The sequence below is a fragment of the Phoca vitulina genome, unplaced genomic scaffold, assembly GCF_004348235.1.
Source record: "Phoca vitulina isolate PV1807 unplaced genomic scaffold, GSC_HSeal_1.0 scaffold16, whole genome shotgun sequence".
Taxonomy (NCBI): domain Eukaryota; kingdom Metazoa; phylum Chordata; class Mammalia; order Carnivora; family Phocidae; genus Phoca; species Phoca vitulina.
In genome coordinates this window covers 14,841,041-14,858,907 of record NW_022589719.1, presented here as the reverse complement: position 1 = coordinate 14,858,907, position 17,867 = coordinate 14,841,041, and the positions used below count along the sequence as shown (strand labels likewise).

The 17,867-nt window shown below is 42.9% G+C and overlaps 1 protein-coding gene across 1 annotated transcript in view; it reads right to left on the bottom strand.

Moving 5' to 3' along the window:
• Window positions 1–13,993, bottom strand: part of LDLRAD3 (low density lipoprotein receptor class A domain containing 3) — a 236,660-nt gene extending 222,667 nt beyond the window's left edge. Inside the window, exon 1 of the mRNA XM_032413911.1 lies at window positions 13,949–13,993. The gene's annotated coding sequence lies outside the window, so the exon portion shown is untranslated. The remainder of the gene's footprint in view (window positions 1–13,948) is intronic.
• Between the last annotated feature and the right edge of the window lie 3,874 nt (window positions 13,994–17,867).

Here is a 17,867-nt window from a genome sequence, read left to right as displayed (position 1 = left end):
GAGGGCGTCCGACCGCCCGGCCGCCTCGGCCTCGCCGCCTCCCGCCTGGGCTGCGAGGATTTCCCAACAGCCCGGGCTCTGTTCTCTGCCTCGTCTCTTTCTTTTTCCTCCTCCCTTAGCTCCTCCATCCTCGAGGATGGGGCGCTCACCCCCTCCCCCAGACCCAAGCTGGAGTTCTTTACTTAACTACAAAATTAGTTTACTCCAGGGAGAGACAGAAAAAGTTTGGAAGAAAGGGCCAAATATTAGGAGAAAATGTGCATTTTATTTTTAGTAGCGAGAGTGGAATACCAACCAGTGCTTCTCAAACTTTACTATGCGTCTGACACACTTGGGCTTCTTGTTAAAATGTGGACTCTGACCGCGTAGGTCTGGGGTGGGGCCTGAGATTCTGCTTTTCTGACAAGCGTCTAGGTGGTTCCGAGAGACTGCCATCTGAGAACCACACGTGGAGGAGGGAAGCTAACACCTTTAAGAGAGTTATTTCATCTGGATCTCGAATACCTATACCAATGGAACATTGGGGCCCCGATTCGCGGAAAAGAAAAAATGTAAAGGCATACGCCCAGATGCAAAATGAACAGCTGCTCGAATGCAGTTGGAGCTCCAAGAAGCATTAGTGAAAACTGCCAAAGGATTTAGATGGTGGAAGAATGCAGTGCACAACTCTCCATCCCCTCACCCTCCCTAAATGTGTAAAGTTGTGTAACTTTGCACAGTTTGCAGAGTAGTCCTGCTGCCCCAACAAGTTCACCCCCCCAAAAAAAGAAAAAAACTAATAACGATTGCCAAAAACTGGAAATAACTCGTGTGTCCATCCACTGGTGAATGGATAAACAAACTGTATTATATCATCTAATGGAACAACATGAGCAAATACCAAAAGCAAGCTAAGAAAAAGAATCCAAGTATACCCAAAGGGTATATTCTGTATGATTCCATTCAGAAGACCTGGGAGGAGGAGGGAAGCTAAACTGTAGAGACCAAAATCAGATCACTAGTTACCCGGGTCTGGGTCTATGGGAAAGAGATGAGTACAAGGGGCACAAGGGAACTTTATACATTTGTCAAAACCTATGCAGCTGCATTCCTAAAAGCCACACCTAAAAAGGGCTAATTATACTGTATATAAGTCATACCTGTTTGGAGGAGTTGAGAGGGTGTGGGTGTTGGGAGGACGAGTCAGGGAGACTGTAGCCGGGAATCCCGCATCACATTGGGGATGCACTGAAGGCAAGCTGAGATTCAGTGATGTTTTAATTGTCAGCTCTAATCTGGAAACATGACAGCTGAAGTGGATCAGTTCAAAATTTAAAAATACCAATGACAGTTCAAAGTAATGAGAAAATGTGATGTGATGTAGGAAAGTTTAGCAAGTTCCATGTTACAAAATAGTTTGTCTAGTATGGAAAATATAAATAAATTCTCCAAAACATTTAGCATTCAGGGATTATATCCTGGAATCCATGAACAGTAGAGAGACTATCCCATGAGCTTCAGGGAGTTTTAAAGTTCCTAAAATTGTGTGCAAGACTTCAGGCATAGGTGGGTATGTACATTTTTTCCAGGAAGCCCCTAGCCTTTGCTAGTGATACCCAAGAAAGCAAGTAATTTCTCTGTCAGCTGCTCACTTGCCTTCAACCATTAGGAATATAGGACAACAGATCTGACCTACCACCAATGTTGTTGTTTCCTTAGGTTCCTTTTGGGCACATGAACTTCAACTTCAGGAATGATTTAGTATACTTGGGTTACTCTCCACATGTCTCTGTCTCTCATTCTCTCTCTCTTTCTCTCACTTCTTTTAAATGTACTAATGTCCTTGAAATGATTTGAACAAATGCAAAGCTCTCTTTAAGTTCAGTTGTTTTCATACTGAATCATTCCTTACCTCCTCCCCATATATGCTGGGCAGGAGGTGAACTCACTCTTTATACTCCATTACTCTCCTCTTTCTCAGTTCTTTAGAATCCCATCAAAAACACAGGGCATTCGGTTTCTGGAAAGCATGATATGTTCTAATGTTAATTGTTCAGGTCACAGAGGGCCAGTTGCAAGTCTTTTTCACAGTTGGTTTAATAAAAATCAGAACCAGATTGCGTTTGTTACTTATTTACCAAGTGACACACTCTGTCCTTGGATGTGTGCTTTCAACATGGCTTCCCTTTGCTGACGGAGAGACGAAGGGATTTGGTTCCTCTGTCACTGGTACAATGCTCCACAGCTCCCTACATTGTCCCATCACTCCACACGGCCGGCCCCAGCCACATCACGGTTAAAACGCACAAGTTAGGCTTGAACTCCAGGGTCTGGGATATGCTCCAGTGCTCTTTGCACTTGTCACATCCTAGCTCTGTGACCTTGGGCAGGTTATTAGCCTCTCCAAGCCTCTATTCGCTTATGGGTAAAACAGGCACAATACGAACACTATGATCTTAGGGCTGCTTTCAAGACGAAATGAGATAACGTATGTAAACTCTTTGGCACATGCCTTGCACACAGTAATTGCTTAAGAAAAGGTAGCTGTGGTTGTGGTTGTGGTTCCTATTACAAAGGTAGCTGCTGTGGTGGCCAGTCCCCAAGATGGCTCTCAAAGATCCTTGCCTTCTGGTACCCACGCACGTGTACAGTTCCCTCCCCCACAGAACGGCCTCTGCAACCAATGGATATTGTGGAGGTGACGCTGGGTAACTTCTAAGGCTGGGTCACAATGGTCAAAGCAGCTTCTTCCTTGTGTCTCAGATGCCTGGCTCTGGGGAAGCCAGCCACCATGCGGTGAGGACACTCAAGCAGCCCTGCGGAGAGGACCATGTGAGGAGGAACTGAGCTTCCTTCCAACTTGCCGGCCATTGGAATGAGCCGTCTTGGAATGGTTCAAGCTTCTAGCACCAACGAAGCATTCAGATGAAAGCAGCCTTCTGGAGACATCCTGAGGTGGAGCCACCCAGCCACTCCCAAATTCCTGATCTAGGGAAGCCGGCAGAGATCGTGAATGTGTATTGTTGCCTTAATCTACTAACTTTCAGGGTAATTCACTATGTGGCAATAGATAACTAGTACATCTGCCTTGAAAATCATCTGTAGGATTGACTTCATGGTTCTATGGGATGTTTTACATGAACGAATACATGGAAAGCACTTAGAACTTTGCCTAGTACATAGTAAGCACTCAATAAATGTTAGTTTGGTTGTTATCATGGTTTGTTTTTCTATTATTGTCATTATCACTACCTTTCTTCCAAAGCATCTACGATTCGGACCTTTCACATTTCAAAAAGACCATTTCAAACTTGAAGAAGAATTGGAACCATCTAGAGGAGTGAAGAGGCAGAACCACTAAAAGGACTAAGGAAAAACTGTATTTACAAAAAGTTTCCTGCAAACAAGGAGGCATTTGCTTCATTAGCTTCGTAAAAATCAGGCAGAGAGGTAACAAAGTTCTACCTCCGGAGTCACCTCTGTGGCACACGGTTTCACAGGGGCTCCAAATGCCCTGCTCCTCTTTCCTTCGTGTGCTTTCCATTCTTCTTTCTTGTATGTGAAGAACACAGAAATTCACTTGAGGATGGAGCCAAGGAAGGCTTGCTCCACTCCAGACTGGGGTGGGTGATGGAAGCTGCCTACTGAGAGACTATGTGGTGGATGAAGACACTATTTCTCTTCCAAAAAACACCACACACACACACACACACACACAGACTTCCCCCAACATAAATCAGGAGACCACAGCTTCAGGTGACTGAGGGAATAGGCTTTGAGGCAGTTTGGTATACTTGAACTCCTAGGTCCCACCGCTTACTAGCTCTGGGAGGCTGAGAAAGTCACTTTGTCTGAGCCTCAGTTTCCTGTGAAATGGGCATAATAGTTGCTCCTGCCTCCTAGAGTCATTGTATAAAGCAAAAGGATCCTTACTCCTTCCCTTAGTTATCTGACAAACACTTATTCTCACCGGCTCTGTGTCAAACAGCGCTCTAGGCTCTGGATTGTTGCAGTGAGCAAAGCCGTGTCCCCATCTTCATGGAGTTCACAGTCTAATTGGGGAGGTGGACACATACCAAAGGAAGCAATGACCACATAGTATAACATCTGGTATCATAAGGGCTATGGGAAGCATTTACCAGAGCTCCTGGCTCAGAGTTCCGATTTCTTCAGCTCTTCTGACTTAGGACCTACATGTGAAGGGGAAGGAATACCAGGAAACGTGAAGGTGAAAGCTGCAGACATCTGTGTTGGGCAACCTCTCAGATGACCCCCAAGGATCCCCCTTCCTCATATTCACACTCCTATGTCATCCCCTCCTTTGGGTGCTGCCGGACATAGTGACTCGGTTCTAACAAATAGAATACTGCCAAACGCATGGGATGTTGGTTCCAAAATTAGGTGACAAGAACACTTGGGGTCCTATTCTCCACCCCTACCTTCTGTCTGTCTGTCTGTCTGTCTGTCTCTCTCCCTCTTGTTTACAAGCTGCCTTTTTGTGAACTGCCTTATGGAAAGGTTCCAATGGCCAAGAACTGTAAAGACCTCCAGCCAACAGCCAGTGAGGAATTAAGGCCCTGAATCCATCACTCCAGAAAGAATGAAACCTTGCCAATAATTACGTGAGTGAACGTAGAAGCAGATCTTCCCCTAGTCAAGCCCTCAGATGAGACCACAGCTCTGGCTGACAGCTCGACCACCACAAACACTGAGCCTGTGAACACTTAACATCATTGCATCCCACCCGGTAGCCTGCGGAAGGCAGTGTGAGAGAATCATCACTAATCAAGGGTCTGTTTCTGACATCATACATGTATGATCATACTTATCTTCACAACAACCTCTGAGTCAAATATTATCATCCTCTTTGCACAGATGGGGAATCTGAGGCCCAGAGAATTCAAGTGACTGGCCCAAAATAACCCAGGGAAAATGGAGATTCAGAGCCAGATCCTTTTGATTCCAAAGAATTTCCACACCACCACATTGAACCTTACTGCCTTCTGTAAAACAACAACAAAAAATCTCCAATTCATAAAACTCAGAATGTGTTTGCAGCTTGAAAGATACTACATTCACTGGGTTTAGGGCTAGAAAGGTAAAGATGCTCAGCACATCAAAAAGAACTTGATTTATTATGTAACACAATTCAACTCCTAGAAAACTTCTCTGAATGCATCTAATTATTATAGTTCCCCCCCCACCACCAAAATGCTGAGCAGGAGAGTCCTCCCAGCTAGAAATTAAAGTCATCCAGAGCTGCCAAATGTGTGTGTGTGTGTGTGTATACACACAAATGTGTATATATATATATATATATATATATATATACACTTTTTTTAAAAATCTACTAACCTACAGAAAAATCCTGCTGGGAACCAACAGAATTCTTGTAATTCATGTTTAATATAGTCACTAGCTTACGAAAGAGAGATCTACTGACAATTACTAATGAAAATGTTGCATCATCTGAAAGGATGAAATTTTTACCTCTCATTAAAAAAAAAAAATGCAGCTTGTTATTTATTTTAATGCCTCAGTTTTACTGCCCCTTGAATGAAGTTGTCTATATTCTAAAAAAGGGTGATTTTTCACTTGTGACCAGTCCTGGAACCAAGAAACAATTATATGAAAATGAATTTAACCTGCAATTTATCATCAGAGCCATTTTGCCAGTTTTCATAGCAGGCCCATTTTTTTTTTTTCTTTCTCAGTTGGAAAGGGGGGGAAAGGTGGATTCATTAAATGTGTAAGCCTACTCTTGGCCTATTAACTTGAGAGGAAAAACTGTCCTTGGACTATATAGATCTACACTGTCCAATGTGGTAGCCACCAGCTACAATTGTCTACATGTAGCTGCATCGAGAACTTTGAAATGTGTCTCTTCTGAATTATGACATCTTGAAGTATAAAATGCAAACTAGATTTCAAAGACAGTACAAAAGGAATGTAAAAGATCTCCATAAGATCACATGTTGAGATATAATATTTAGATATAGAGAAGTAAATAAAATAATATTAAAGTTAACTCCACTGGTTTCTTTCTGCTTTTTTAAGGTGGCTGCTGGAGAAGTTTTAACTTCATATATGATTTGCATTTGAGGTTCACAACATACTTCTTTTGAACAGCGCTGATACAGATAATATTTTATTTGGTATATGAACATATGACCCTTATGTCACTGTTGAATATAAATCCACTTGAAGCTCACTCACTTATGAAGCACGTTTTTCTTTCCAGTTTCTCCATCAGACTAATTCTGCCTCCAAACCCTGTTGACCTGATATTCTAGGCATCCAAGTCGATTGATACAAAAGCAATTTTAATGTCATAATATCAGTATGACAAATGTACCACAGGATCAAGAAGGGAGTGGAAGACATGAAGAGAGAAGAGAGAAACCATCTTTTTAAGCAACATGAACATTTGACACTTGATTTCTGAAAAGAACCCAACACTGAATAAGATCTCCATTTTTAGTAGGGAAATTTATATAGTAATTAACTAACAAGCCAAAAGTCACAGGAGATATTCACTCAGTGACAAATGCAAGAAAATGATCCTAGCCTACCTGGGTCTGATGACCTTACCCAAGTAACTCACTCTCTTTCATAGACAAACAGGTAAGCAGTAGATTTTAATAAGAGCACTCAGCAAAAAGACCATCTGGAAGGTAAACAGATTTACATTTTCAATCAGACTACATTGGAACATTTTCCCCCCCCGCACTGTGAAAACTCTGCTTTAATAATGAAGGTTGTTTTTCTCAGAGCACCTCAGCCTACTTCTTTTAAACACCTCTTCATTTCGAGCTAGATTCTTTGGGCTTGATTGATTTTAATGTTTAAAAGCTTAATTCTGAGAGCTGTTTGATTGCCTAATCTGGAGCTGCTGCCATGTGGGTTTGTAGTTCAACCTGTGGGATGGGGGCCGGGGGCAGAGAAAAAGGATTTTTTTTTTACAGAGTTTTCAGTGAATTCCCGCACCCAGTGTGGAAGGGAGAGAACAAAAAAGACCAGGAAGGGAAATTTTTACAATTTCCAGGACCCTTCAGCATACATATAATGAAAACACTGTAGAACTGTGTTTTCTGTTTCTGTTTCCTTCTGTCAGTCATTAATCATAGCTCCTTAAATGTAGCTAGAACTTTCTACCTTGTCGTTCAAGCCAGAAATCCGCATGGACCCCTTGCATTCTTTCTCTCCCCAACATGATCAGTTACCACCATTTGTTTATTCTACCTACTGAATGTTTCTTGAATCCAGTTTACCCCTTCTCCTTCCCTCCTGCCCCTCCCTTCCTTGAGATCCCATGTACCTGTGGCTGAGCTGCTTCAACTCTCTCTTAACTAAACTTCTCAGATCTTGTCTTGCTCCTTCTCAATCTGCTAGAAACTTCCATGGCCTCCATTGTCCACAGGACAAGCTCGGGCTTAGCTGAGTACATTCTTTATGAGCTGCTGCTGAGGCTGACTGTCATGGGGGTCGGGGGTAGAGAGAGAGGTGAAAGGTGAGACCAGAGGAGTGGGCAGGAGATTTTTGGTCATGATAAGGTCATGGTAAGTTTAGTCATCATCCTATGAACATTAGGAAGTCACAAATGGTTGATTTTAAGCAGGGACCTGGCATGAACAGATTTGCAAAATCTGTTTTGTTAAAAGCAAGGGTTCTTGAATTAAAATAAAATAAAATAAAATAAAAATAAAAGCAAGGGCTCTAGAATCAAATTTAAATTCAAAGTCTGACCATGCCACTTAGCTGTGTGTCCTTGGGTAATTTATTTAACCTTTCTGAGCTGGTTTCTTCAACTATAAAATGGAGGTAAAGACCCCTATGAGATAGGCACAATTGTGACATCTAAATTAAATAGCGCTTAGCGTATTACTCGGCACACAGTAAATACCCTACTAATTATAACTAAATATTATTATTAATAACTCTTAATCTTCATGTTTTTTTCCAAGAAGCCTTCCACGTACCTTCAAGGCTGAGTTAAGCCTCCTTCCCACGTGCGCTAGTAACACCCTGTATTTATCCCTATTTGTAGGACTTAAGATTTTGATCATAATTGCCCATTAAGATTGCCTATGTGTTCTTTCCCCCACTGAACTATAGCTTCCTAAGGCTGGGAACTATGGCTGATATGGTGAAAGTTCCTTCCATATTTACTGAATAAAAGAATATCTTAGATGGCTTCATACTTCGATTTGCATGATCCCTTTTATCCTATCTTTATTCCCACTTTACAGTTGAGGAAACAAAAGCTCAGAAAAATCCAGTTCTAAGCACAAAGTCCTATAGTCAATTATGTGAGAGCTGCAACTTGTCTCTTTCTTGTATACCACCATGGCCTGGAAGATGGAGAAGCTGAGGGCAGTAACACCCTCTAAAACGACCTTCCGAGAGGAAAACGGGTGTTTTCACAAAGCTTCATGAAATGGCAAAGTGACGAATAAAACATTTCAGCTGGAAAAATAATAGGTAGCCAGAAATCAACCCCAATCCTACCAGAAATAATAATTCCAGGAAATGGAGCTACATACTCAAAAGGGAATATACTCCAGGATACACATAATAAAGTCACCTTGGCAATGCTTGTGCCTTTGTGGCCAAGCCAGGGAGGGATTGAATTTAAAAGCAGATTTCAAGGAGGACATTTGCCCATGCTAGCCCATCCTAAGGAGTGTGCCAACCCACCCCACAATGTTCAGCTCCCTGCCACATAACCGTGAAGCCGATCACAACAAAACTCCAAAGTAGTTACAATGAAAATTTCCAAGGGGGAAAGATCAGACTGTGGTAATGCTAGAAGCTGTCCACGTAGGTCAGTTGGCTTGAATGTCACAGCATGGTGCCAATGAAGCCAAAGTTGGTACTGGTATGGGCCAGTTGGCTTTGCATTGAGGGGGAAAGATATTCTATGGTCACTGGCTAGAATCTTCATCCTCACTTGTCTTGCCAATGACAATATTTGGGATCAAAAGGGAATTGGGTAAAAGAGTTTAGAGAACTTAATGTCAATCTTGACAACCAGGACTGACATTCAGGCAGCATACATCAATCTAGACAGCCAACTGTCAGAATAAAAAAATTATTAAAAAATTAAAAAACACTTCTGGACTAGTTGGCAAATAGCACTGAGTCCCCTGAGTGCCTCCTACATCACACCAGCTGCCCAGCCCCTCCCCCAAGCAAGAGTGAGAAGTGCCAGGAAAGGAAAAGAAGTATCGTTTCCATGAGTTTCCAGGATTTTATAGGATTTGCCAAATGTGTCCAAAATGAAGCAATGTTTATCATTTTGTATATTTTTCAATTTAAATAAAACACCGAATGAGAAAAAAAAAGTCTCAATGTGCATCTTGAATTTTGGTTCCAACATTAGTTTTCCTGGGAATAGAAAGGTTTTTCCATGAGAATAATGCCAGCAGATATTTACTGGGAGCTTTCTTAGGTGGGATCCCCCTGAACAGAGCTTGAGACAAGGACTTGGGTGCCGGCAGTTTATTGGGAGGTGATCCCAGGAAGCAGAAGTGGGGGAGGGACGATAATGATGACAGCTGGAGAAAAGTCAGTGAAAAGGTGCATTTGTTGAGTTGGTTAGTGCTGTGGGCAACAGGCTCAGTCCCGATTTTGCACCCTCTGGGGTCCGCATAGACCACACCTCAAATTATCCCTCTGAATCGGGGAATGAGAAACTTCTCACTGACTCATGTCTCCCATTGGTTGAGAGTTAAACCTCTGCACTTCCAGGTTGCCCCTCTTTGGAAAAGACCCTGAGGCAGAAAAGCTGAGACACTCAGTGGACGCTGCTGGTGGGACTCAGCGGGGGGAGAGGAGGGGACCTTCCCCTGTAGCCACAGTGCAGATCCTAGGTGGGCCAAGTGAAGAGGTTTTCTGTAGACCTTACATTCCAAAAGTAGGTCCTATTATTTTCCTCATTTTCAGAAGAAGAAACAGAGACATGGAAAGGTAAAGTATCTTATTAAAGGTCACAGAAATGGCTGAAATTCAAACCTGTGTTATCCAACTTCTGCATCTAAGCTTTTAAGCACATGAAAATATTGCTTATAATGAGACTTCCAAAAAGAAAAAAAGAGCAACTATTTGTGGATGGGGGGAGTGAGGGAGAAACAATAGTAGGGACGATTTTATATAAACACTCCCTTCTTTTTATGGAAATAGAGAAAGATAGCCAATCTGGCTGTAGATTTCTAAAACTCTGAAAAATGTCTCCTAACGACTTGACACAGAATTACACACCACTCCCTGCCCCCAAACTCTCCAATATCTGTACATATTTAAAGGTGCAAATATTGCCCATTATTTCCAGTGGAAGCCCATTGGGTATGGAGGCCACTGATGCTCCACACCACAGCTCTAGGAAGGCTGAGGACCCATTATTTAGTGCAATTCTCGATGCAGTCTATGATTCTTCCTGGCTGGGATTTTTAAACAGCACTGTTCCCTCTGAAACAAAACAAAAATGTTTTGGATAACGTTAAAGACAGATAACATTTAGAGAGATAAGTACAGCTGTCTTGTCCATGTTCAGCTGGTCTACCGATAGAGCGAATGAGAATTACAATTTGGGACGAATTTATTAACAAGCCCCTCATAGCACTGGGAATGTGGGGGAATATTCTATATGTGATGTGCCAGCCATCTGCAGAGATAAGCAAAGCTGGAGATCAGAGACATTCGGCTCCTGTCAGGTTCCAGGTGAACGATCTCCAGGTTGGCGAGGAGAAACTTTCTGCTCAGGCGATAAAGATCCTGAAATGACATGGTTCCTCTCATTAGAGCCCTTCTGGCTTTATCTCCTCACGCCCTGTGCTCACTCCCAATTTTATTTCACTGGAAAGTTCTGTAAGTGAATTTGGAGCTTCTGAGTCATGACTGAGACCGAGCAGGCTGCTCTCATGCTCTGCCCCTAGGCCCTCCTGTCCAACAAGGTCTGTCAGGCGTGCTGTCTGCCCTCCTTTAAATGAGATGCTGAGGGGACGTGTGACACATTTCCTGTGGGCACTTGGTAAATCACAATTAGGAAGCCACCACCCATACTTTTCTCCTAGTGGGAGAAAAAGAAAGAGGAAATGCTTGAAAGGTCTACAACACCCAAAGAGAAAGAAGCATGTAGGATGCAGCCGTAGAGAAGATAGTGATTGTTTCCAATATGTGATGCTATGGAAGCCATTGCACCTTGGGTCAGTCCCAAGGGGAAGTGCCATCTGATAAAGCCCAGGCCAACCAGATGAAACGAATTGACAAGTTTTTAACTCGTAAAATTTCACATATATCCAACATGTGTCATGATCTTTTTTCTTTCCTCCCTGCTTTATACACTGCACACTATCCAGCACCCTCTTCCTGAAATTTCCCAGAAACATTTGCTATGATCATTCATCCAGCACATATTCCTTCCCTTCCCTCTCACACTGTGAGACGAGGAGGCTTCCCACCCCCACTGATGCTGGACCGGGCCATGTGACTTGTTTTGGCCAATAAAACATTAGCAGATGCAAAAGAAGTAGAGGCCTTAAGTTTGCTTGTGGGTTTTGGCTTGAGCCCTTTTGCTCGGGTGATCTACTGTGACAGCATGCCTTGGGTCTTTTCTGCTCATTCCATGTGGGCCCCGGATCAAGCATAAACCCTGGAACCAAGCCCAGGGAGCCCACAGTCCAAAGCAGAACCACCCAGCTAAGCCCAGCCACCATCGGCCTGCCTACAGCCAACAGCAGACCCACCCATGTGCAGAAACCTCTGTTGTTAGCCACTGGGTGTTGAGTCACCTGTCCTTGGGCACCATGTTTCTTTGTCCTTCTCTTTCATTCTTTCTGATTCTAATTCACAAAAACCCAAAAGAATGGCATCCCTCTCTTCAGAGGAGAAGAAAGGGAGAAAAACACAATGGAGGAAAACCAGAATCTTCTCCAAGACACAGAGAAAGGAAAAAAGGCTGGAACCCTTCATGGGTTGGTAATTGCTGAATTGTCACCTGCATAATAATAGCTGCCATTTAGCTGTTCTGTGACAGGCACAGTATTAAACACTTCACAAACCCCAACATATTGGGGCGCCTGGGTGGTTCAGTCATTAAGCATCTGCCTTCGGCTCAGGTCATGATCCCAGGGTCCTGGGATCGAGACCCACATCGGGCTCCCTGTTCAGCGGGAAGCCTGCTTCTCCCTCTCTCATTCCCCCTGCTTGTGTTCCCTCTCTTGCTGTGTCTCTGTAAAATAAATTAATAGAATCTTTAAAAAATAAATAAATAAACCCCAACATATTGAATCCACCCAGGATCCCAAGGAGTCAGAATAAATATCACCATTTGACAGAAAGAAAACTGAGTCTTCCTAAGGTCGCCTATCTTGTTATTAAGGGAGCCAGAGCTGGGATGACAACTCTGGTTTAGGCAAATCCCATTTGTTTTTTTTTTTAAGATTTTATTTATTTATTTGAGAGAGAGAGCACATGAGAGGGGGGAGGGTCAGAGGGAGAAGCAGACTCCCCGCCGAGCAGGGAGCCCGATGCGGGACTCGATCCAGGGACTCCAGGATCATGACCTGAGCCGAAGGCAGTCGCCCAACCAACTGAGCCACCCAGGCGCCCTAGGCAAATCCCATCTTAGCGAGCAACCTAGACGGTGAACCAGTCTTAAAATGAAATACCATTCTTCAATGTAACAAATTGCAAAGATTAGAAACACTCTAACACTGAGTCCTGGCACAAGTATGAAAGCGGCATCCCATAAAATACAGGTGAGAATGCAAATTGGTGCTAACGTTCTGGAAAGCAACCTGGCAATATTTATTAAGAACCTGAACATTCGCCTACCCTTTGAACCAGTAATCCCACTTCTCTGATTACATTCGAAGCAACTCATCAGAGACGCTGCCAAAGATTCACGTTCAAGGTTGTTCTTCTTCAAGACATTGCTTACCCCAGTGAAAAATTGAAATCAAGAATGTAGGATAGTTGCAGAATAGTTAAATAATTGGTATAGCTACCATCTGGAACAAGATGCAGTCTGTAAAATATGATTAAAAATCACATTTTAGCAATAGGAAGAAAAGTTGGTGCTCCGGGCTGAATGTGTGTGTCCTCCACCCAAATTCATAGGTGGAGGTTCTCCCCTCCAAGGTGATGGTATTAGGAGGAGGGGGCTGTGGGAGGAGATTAAGTCCCGAGAGTGGAGCCCTCAGGGCTGAGATTAGTGCCCTTATACATGTAGCCCCAGAGAGCTCAAGTGTCCCCTCCACCACGTGAGGACACCGCAAAGGGTTGCCATCTACAAATCACGAACTGGGTGTTCACCAGATACTGAGTGCTCTGGCAAATTGATCTTGGATTTGCCAGCCTCCAGAGCTGTGAGACATAAATTTCTGTTGTTTACAAGTCAGTAGTCTCAGGTATTTTGTTATAGCAGCCCAAATGGGCTATGACAGTTTGCAATACTGTCTAAATGGGGGTGGGGGTAGGATATAAGGCTGACTATAATAATCTGACTCCAGTTTTGGAGAGAGTAAGATAATACAATAGAGAGAATGCATTATTTCTGCATGATGATTATTATTTCCTATGGGAGTTTTCTGCATTTTCTAAACATTTTTTGTATTTCTCAAATTTTATAGAATAAGTGAATATTACTTTTGTACCTAGAAAAGCATACTGAAAATATATATCTTTTGAAAAAGCCAGCAACTATTCTCCCTGTCAAATATAAGCCCCCATGAAGACAGGTTTCTTTATCTGTTTGTTCACTGATGTGTGCCCAGAATAGCGTCTGGCTCTTCAAATGTGCTCAGCAAGTATTTGTTGAGTGAGGGAATGGTACAGCCCGCAGCACAGGCAAATCCAGCACGTATGCTGAGATTACCCATCACCCCATAAACAACTGCCTTCAAAACAACCCCTTTAGAAGACTCATACTTTCTGTGGGCCAGAACTTCATACAGGACACAATGCTTACCTTGCTCCTCGGTGTCTGGGGCCTTAGCTAGGAAGACACGACGAGCCAGACGTGACTGGAAATGTTAAGAGCAGGAATCATCTAGAGGCTTCTTCTCTCACGTGTCTGGTGCCTGGGATGGGATGAGTCAGAGGCTGGACTCAGCTGGGACTCCCAGCGGAAGCATCTACACACACGCCATGTCTCCATCCAGCTTGAGCTTCCGCAGTGGATTTTGCACAAGCAAGAAATGAACGCTTGCCGTGCTAAAACACTGCTACTTTGGGATTTGTGGCTGCAACAGAGCCTACCATATTCTGGACAAATACAGAGCTATGTCATGTAATGAGCTGTACCTGAATTTACCTTGTCGTGTTGTCTCTGTTAGCCTGGAGGTCAGCCTGAGCAACGTCTTTCTGTTCCATCATGGGCAACCTGCAAAGCAGAGCTGCCGCGCACCGAGGCACGTGATATGCGTGACACAGACCAGGGTGCCCATCCTGCCACGCCGCATACACGTGTGGCTGTGGACAGGTTACGGAATCTCTCTGAGCCTCAGTTTTCTCATCTGCAAAATAGGAATGATGATGTCAGCGCTGGTCTCAGGATTCTTGTAAGAATGAAATGAGATGAAGTACCTATTATATGGGACTTGGCACAACAAAGCACTTCTTAAATGTTCGTTGTTGTATTAGTTCTGCTATTATACGGTGTCCAGAATCTCTTCATCTGATGATCAGGATGGTATCAGCTATGCATAATTAAAAGAAAAAACGTCATCCCATTCAGAGAGGATTTAGCATGTTTCCTGTGGTTTGGGTTTGGGGGAGGAGGGGAAAGGACAAAAGAGGGGATGGAGTCCTAAAGCCATAGGTAAGAAGTGAGGAAAAGACTTCCCCTTTTGATGTATGAAATATCTACTTATTTCTATACCGCTTGGTTCCATAGGAGAAGAGTGAAGGCAGATTTCATGCCATCTCATGATTTGGAAACAAAAACAGACACTAAAACAAGAACGGGGACATAAACTAGAAGCAGAAAGTAGCTCCGTGGGAGCGTTGCTGCGGACTTGGGCCAAGTGTCGCAGGAAGGGCCTCCTGCTCTTGCACAACGCAGGCGCCGGGCTCCCCGGTCACGCCATGCCCAAGGTGGGCTCCCGAGGGAAGGGCGGTGAGCTCAGCTGCTGGCAAAGGTGACTTCAGGATGGTGCTGGCCATGTGTGCTGAGTCACCCAGGGGTACCAGGCACAGCTGCCAGGCCCCGGGGGAAGAAATGACAAGAAGCATCCAATTTGTGTGTTCATCACCAGTGCTCAGATCCAGAAGAATGTCTAAAAAAATCTCTCTGGCTTGCACTTTTTAGGCCATTTAATTTTTTATTGTTGAGCACGAACAATGAAACAGAGCAGTTTCCTGTTTCTTGGCCCCAACCCCCCACTGCTGAGGAATTTGGGTTTAAATTGCCAGAGAGGAACATTTACATTCTATAAATTAGCTTCACTAAAGATGCTTAAGCGTTTATGAAAACATTCCCATTTTATACTCAGCTTTATAAAATCTTAAAGGAAAAAAAAAAAATCCCAAACTGCCATGAGAAGCTAAGCTGGCGGAGAGAGCAATCTGCTCAGTGCAAATATGCCAACTGCTTTACAAATGAGTAATATGGAATCAGGATTAAGAGCCTGCAGATCGTTTATCAGTGACAAGGATTCTTAGCCTCTGTACTCCAGGCCATGGAGACTCTCACAGGCTAAATCCTATGCCTCAGAAGCAATATACAGTATTAACTCATTTATACCCACATTAATTCCAGTGGCAGGGAATCCCACTGTGTCCCACCTCGGGTGCCCAGGACAGGTATTTTGATGTACAGCAAAGAGTTTGACTTCCGGGGAGACCCGGGCTTAACTCCTGGTTTAGCTACTAACCAGCTAGTGACCTTAGACAGTGGAACTAACCACTCAGAGATTCAGTTTCCTCCTCTGAAAACTGGGTACAATAATGACACGCAGGTACTCATGAGGGATAGTTCTCCTGGTATCTTCACTTCTGGACAAACAAAATAAAGGCAACAAGACTACAGAGGAGTTCCATCATGTATGCATTCAAATAAACGTGTTCAGACACACATGCCCTGCCATCGAGAAAAAGAGTGTGTGCCAAAGAAAGAAAATGAGAAGCTCTCCTTCATTTACTTTTATACCCCCTTCCCCGTATTTTTCTGACTAAACCTGGGCCTTCTCTGGCTCTAGGGAAAAGCGGTCACGGCCAAAAGCAAAGAGAGACTGAAGAAATTAATTTTGGCTTGTGATTCCGAGGGTGTTGGTTTAAGAATAATTTTGACTCTTGACTTTATAGACATTTCCCCTTAAGTGCTTACTTTAAAGTCTTTGGCCTTCCCATTCTGCAGCCCCCAAACCGCTAAACACACAGTTCTCATTACCCCCTTAATGTCAGGTAGGCGGTTGGCCCAGGAACATAAGCGTTGGTGCTGTCTGGCTGCTAGGCCAACAGACTGTGTTTCGTAGTCTAACTTCTTTGGACATCAGATACCAGACCCCTGACAGAGAGGGGCCGAGGGCCGGCACAGAGGTTCTTGTTCACTCAAACTTATTAAAGCATCCAAAGGGTTTCCAGCACATTCCACCTGCTTTTTATCTTTTCTGTCCATCAAAATTAGGTGATTGCCTTGATGGATAAAAATCATGTCTGAAGCTCTACGCTGAGCCGCACTTAGAGGTTACTACTTCCAAGGATGAATACCATGTGTAATAATCCTGCCTGCTAACCACACGCTATCACTCTTTGCACGGTTTTATCTTTGATATGACACATTTATTCTCATTGCATTTCATCACAGCCTCAATGGACAATGGCTTAGCAGAGAGGCAGTGCTTGCTTAGGGATGTGTTAGACCAGCATTTCCAACAGAACTTTCTGGGATGATGTAAGTTTTCTCTGGTCACATTTGGCAATAGCATTTAACATGTGACTGGTACAACCCAGAATCGGAACTATAAATTATATTTCATTTTAAGTAATTTACATTTGGAGATTGTTGTCCTGAGTGGCTATTTGCTACCTTATTGGACAGCACAGTGCTAGACGCTACCCACTTAGGACTTGTGCTGGACCAGTGTTGTCCAATAGAAACACAATGGGAACCAGAGATGTAATCAATTTTACTAGTAGCCACACTTAAAAAAAAGGAGAAAAAAAGAAATGAAATTAATTTAAATAATATACTTTATTGTTATTGACTCTTCAAAATACTATCATTTCAACATGTGATCAATAAAATATTAATGACATTTTTTACATTTTTTTCCACACTAAGTCTTCAAAATTTGGTGTACATTTTATAATTACAATATATCTCAGTTCAGACTAGCTATATTTCAAGTGTTCAACGGCCAAATGTGGCTAGTGGTTACCATATTGGACAACACAAGGCAGATATTAGCTACCCTGGGGCTAACTTTTTTACCTGTAACATGGGCATGTTTACAGCAACTATAATCTAAAACACCCTTGTATTTAACTAAGGGATGCTAAAGAATTTTTAACACAGAGTATTAAACACAAAACCAAACTCACTACATTTATTTTTACCAAAGTATACATAGCTATGCAAAATATTTGGAGTTTCCTTTCCTTTCTAACTATGTTTCTTGGTCTTTTGCTTTGAATTACATAAATTCACTAATTTCACTAACATGTCAATATTTACTGCGAATTATACAAGAACAGTTCTACAACTTGAAGAAATGCAATGTGATTGTGTATCAACATTCTTAAGCTCAGGGCCTAGTAATTTCCATATCAATAATTTCCATTAGTGTAATGGGACACAATAGAAGCTGTTCCTGGAATGAAAATATATAATGAAAAAAGCAATCTTAGAGAATCACTTGGCAGCAAAGTAGGTAACCAATAAGCCA